The sequence below is a fragment of the Parasteatoda tepidariorum genome, chromosome 6 (genome assembly GCF_043381705.1).
Source record: "Parasteatoda tepidariorum isolate YZ-2023 chromosome 6, CAS_Ptep_4.0, whole genome shotgun sequence".
Taxonomy (NCBI): domain Eukaryota; kingdom Metazoa; phylum Arthropoda; class Arachnida; order Araneae; family Theridiidae; genus Parasteatoda; species Parasteatoda tepidariorum.
In genome coordinates, this window is record NC_092209.1 from 24,541,436 (window position 1) to 24,546,643 (window position 5,208).

Here is a 5,208-nt window from a genome sequence, read left to right on the forward strand (position 1 = left end):
TAACATGCAATGACTTACGTGTGTGCCATTCAAGGGAGTTAAACTGTTGTACTTAAAATTTGTGAAAATTTCTTACAAAATGAAACAAACAAAACAGTAAATGCTGCAGAACAAGCGAATTGTAGAGTCCTCTGGTATAAAATAATATTAAAGGATTTGTCTAGAGTAAAAGTAACTTAATATGTTCAAAAGGTTTCTGAAGTGAAGTGTCTAAATTTTTTTAATAATGCTTTTTATCTCATTTAATAGGTAGCAGGCTTTAAATTCAAAATGTGTGCCGTGAAACATAATTAAATAAATCAGTTTCAAAACTTTCACAAGAAACGCTATTTTTATTATGAATGTTATAATTTTTTACCTACTGCCCTAATATTTGTTAAATACTCATAATTGTACTTTTTTTAATTTATTAAATGCTATTTTATTTTCACATAGCATTTTGTAATTCAAAAGTGAGTAATGGAATTGTTATGTTTAAATTACAATGATTTTACTACACATGTATATTAAAATTGTACAACAGTTGCATTAAGTGGTGTTGTAGTGCATCAATAATATTTTGAAATTACTTTGTTTGTGTGTTGGAGGTAAAACATCTCCCAGAATACCTTTATAACCTTAAATTTTAACGTATTAAAGTTTTATTTAAAAATATATACATTTTTCCAATTTTACGTAGTGTGGGACATTTTTTCATTAAATAATTTGAACTTTCTAATATGTTATTTTGCTTTTTTATTTCATGACAACCTGGTTTTATATTGAGGTTGAATTAATTTTTTTATATTCTATGGTTATGTGCTCTAATTTATCAAATGTTACTATGTTAAAATGTATTTTCCTCATTGTGCAATAATACAATATTTTTTTTAAAAATATGTTACGGTGAAAATTAGAAAGTTAGTGGTAAACCCTCTTTATCTTTTAGTGTACCTTTTAGTTATCTTTTATTATTTTATCTTCAATATTAATGTAATTTATTATTTATGCTTTATTTAGTATCACTCTTATTTTTTTGTCACTCTTTTTAAAATGGCCAAATTTATGTAGGTATATCAGTAAGGTTAGACAAATTATATCTTTGGAATAGTATATTGCTATGTTATTTTGTATTCAATATTAAGCTTTCCTTCTTTTTATAAGTTTTAAAGTGTTATTTGGAATATTTTAGATTATACTGTATAAATAAATTAAGTTTATAAAATTTTATTAATTATTGTTTCTAGCATAACAAATTTGTCTTAGTTTTAATTCATAATTTACAAATGTTTTCTTTCTTTTTTTTTTTTTAGATTTACTTTTAAATTTCAATTTTTTTTTTCTTTCCGCCTGAAACTTAGGAAGTTATATTCTTCTAAAACTTTTTTACGAAAAAATTCAGCAATGTTTAAATTGTGTTCAAAACCTTAAAAATAAGGTATGATAAATTTTACTGCTGAGAGAAATTTTTATATACCTTATTAATGCAACAACAAAAATATAGCATATAAATATTCTGTATTTATTTTTGTGTGCTTAATTGAATGTGTTACAAAATAATTGAAATTGTCTTTTTTGCTTTTAAATGTTTTTTCAAAAGTAATTAATTTTATGTATTTCAGATTAATTAATATTGATTAAATGCATTTTTTTTTCAAAAACAGTAGTCTTTGAAACATGTATAATTGAAACCCTTAAAAGATGTTATCTTAACTTATTTTTGTTTAAAAATGAAACTTCAAAAAAATGTAGCTTATTTATTCTCATCAATAGCATTACCACTTAATTTCATAGAGAAAAGAAACATGATTGTTAATTTTATTATGTTTTATTCAGTTGTAAATTATTCAATTCAATCTAATTAGTAAGTGCATTCATATACTACATATAAAACTTAGAATGCATATTTGCTTTAATTGTATGTAATCGAGAATACTTTTATCTCTCTTTCTTATAAACTGAATATATGTATTTAAAATTAGTAAGCATTATCAATAATAATTTTATGTGGGTAGTTTAATTTGGTTTTAAAAATTGGAAATTTCTTCATACCTTGAAGTCTTGTCATATTTCTTAAATATAAATTTTGATAACATTTTGAAATCACTTTTAAATACTTAAAAAAATGTTCAGGAGGAAAAATGTCACGAATTATCCAAAATTGACCAAACAATAGTATATCTTAATAATGCAATGCTTAAAATATGATGCTTTGCATTATGTAGAATTTTGTGTTATTTGATTATTTCACATGTAAATTAAACATAGCAATCAATAGCTCTTTAAATAATTTTTAAACGCAATTACTTTAAAACTCAAAATTTGTGCTAAATTAATTATTAACAGAAAAAATTGTAAAATTTATGCAATATATGGAGAATTATGTTACATAGATCAACTGTATTAAAAAAAAAATTGTATATAAAAAATATCAATGCATTTTCATAAAAATTAAAAACAGTTTTTAATTTTGCAGATTTGTCATTTGGATCGCATTTCAAAGCCAAGCAGTCCTTTGCCTGTCTTATGTGTCCACATGTGAGTCAGTGTAAAAGCAAGTTTGTCAGGCACTTGCGTAAGCACACGGGAGAAAAGCCATTTGTCTGTGATGTTTGTCAAAAAACATTCAGTAGAGATGATAAACTAAAATCACATTATATGTCAATGCATAGTGAAATTAAACAATATGTGTGTGATGTTTGTCAAAAGACATTCAGTAGAAATGATAAACTAAAATGCCATTATATGTCAATGCATTGTGGAATTAAGCCATTTGTTTGTTCATTTTGTCAAAAAGCTTTCAGCAGAAAAGATAAATTGAAAGATCATGTAGATTTTGGACGATGTCCTGTTAATGGTTTGAGCCAAAAAATGTCTGCTTCAATAAACTAAAATTTTAATATGTGTCAATATATAGTGAAACTAAACAATATGTATGTGATGAATTAAAATCTCATATGGAAGTGCATTTCAGGACGAAGCCATTTTATTTGTTCGTTATGTCAAAAAAGGCTTTTGCAGAAAAGATAAGTTTAAAAAATCATTCAGACTTTTTGGGATGTCCCATGAGTTGTTCGAACCTAGAACTTCCAGCTTTATGTTGAAGTACGAAAAAAAATTAGAATCCTAACAGAGTAAGAATTAACTTTAAAATGTGTTCAATTAATTTTGTTTAATATCTGTTTAAATTGTTTGTTACTTGAGGTAATATAATGCTGAAATCTAATTATATGAAATTAAGAAATAAAAGTGCAGAAAAAGTATGTTTTCTAAGTAAACCAATTCTTCATAATCACTTTTTTTGTGTGTGTGTATTACCAAAAGTTGAGAATTATTTTCTGAATCTGTACTAGCATAATTTGGTGTTTATTCTAATAAACTTAACAATTTTTTTTTACAGGCAAAATTGGTAAAAATGTATCTGATTATTGGTGTGAATTTTGTTATCTGTCCTTAAACGTTATATGTTAATAAAATCATTTTTGCTGATGAAGAATTTAATTTCAACTAACCATGGACTCGTCACCTTTATTGTATTTCTTCATCTTAATTGGAAGCAGGTGTAGTATATTTGTGTTAATTAGCAACAATTTATCATCTTATTAGTGTTATGTGATGCAGACGTCTGTACTTTTTATGTTATGTAAGTTGCATTCTGTCCGATGAAGTAAGCTTTCAAAGTAGATGAATGGCTCACTCATCTGAAAGTCTTTATGATAGCAGGGCTCCCACGTTCCTTAAAACTACTTAATTTTTTTTATTTTGGAAAATAAAGGCCCATTTTCTCTGCAATATTTATCAGAAACAAGTTATTTTATAATAATTAAAGTTTTTGAAAATTTGTTGCATGTTTTTTTGTATGTTTATAAATTAAAAACTTTAAATGGTAGAAAAAATAGTTTTTATGCTCAGATCCTAATTATGATTTTTTTTTTCTTGGAAAGTGATTAAAAATATTTTGGAGTGCTTCAAAGGTGCTTATATTGTGTAGAAAAATCTGGCTACGCGCCCTGCTCTACTTTCATTGAAAGAAAATTATTTATGCCAAAGCATCAAACATTGCTACTTAATTGAGACACTATACTTAGTAAATTTGCTCCTAGTTTTTAGTTCATAATTACATGTAAAATTGAAATATATCAAGAAATTATTACTAAACTAGCATTGTAAATTTATGAAACTTAATTCAATATTTATGTCTCTTGCTTTACTTTTTACTGCTGTACAGTGAAAATTTACTCTTAAGAAATGTTTATGCTTTTTTCCCTTCCTTAAACTTTTTCATTCTTATGATTCTTATCTGTAAAAGTTCCTAATCATGTTCCAAACAAAGTTTGAGATTTATAGAATGATGTAACCCACTTTGTATTACATTAGCAACTAAAAACAATACAACCAGGTATTAAAAAATAACAAATATAATAACAGGTATGTCCTACAATAACAAATATATTTATTTTTTGAAAAAGTTTATTTCTTTATTAAAGGTAACTTTTTTATCCAAGAACTAAAATAAAGAATTGTTTATTTAAAATTATCTTAATCACATTTTATGAAAAAGTTATTGTTTTCTCGGAAAATAATAGTTTGTTATGTTTGCAAGAGTAATATGATTAGTGCTCCTGTGTAATTTTTTTATTATTTTATTTCGAGCAACATATTGTTTAATATATGTTTCAGGTATAGGTGTTTTGTTATCAATTATGAATAATATATCTCTAAATTGCTTATTGAGTTTCTTTATTGTTTTCTGTAAAAATAGGACTTTTTCATTTTAATTGTATTCTTTGCAAACTAAAATAATAAAGCTTCCTTTTTTCCAAGTAAATTTGTTTGCTTCATTTATTTTTAGATCAATTATTTGAATAGAGAACCACTCTGATTTAGAATATAGGGTTTTACGCAATGCTCTGTTATCTTAAATAATTTTGATATTATTATTTTTTTAAATTGTTTCTAAAAAAAGCATCAAATACTATTATTTCAATGCAATTAAAATCTGGTTTTGATTTTACAGGTTTGTCACTTAGATTGCCTCTTAAGGACAAGCAGCCCTTTGCCTGTCTTATGTGTCCATATGTCAGTCAGTATAAAAGCACTTTCATGAGGCACTTGCTTAAGCACACTGGGGAAAAGCCATTTGTCTGTGATGTTTGTCAAAAAACATTCAGTAGAAGGGATAAACTAACATCTCATTATATGTCAAAGCATAGCGAAAATAATCCATTT

General features: G+C 25.1%; 1 long non-coding RNA gene across 1 annotated transcript; it reads left to right on the forward strand.

Moving 5' to 3' along the window:
* Positions 1 to 2,405: 2,405 nt before the first annotated feature.
* On the forward strand, positions 2,406 to 4,807 carry LOC139425885 (uncharacterized). The gene is made up of 2 exons (XR_011636962.1): positions 2,406 to 3,113; positions 3,380 to 4,807. It is a non-coding gene; the product is annotated as an uncharacterized lncRNA (long non-coding RNA).
* The last annotated feature ends 401 nt before the right edge of the window (positions 4,808 to 5,208 follow it).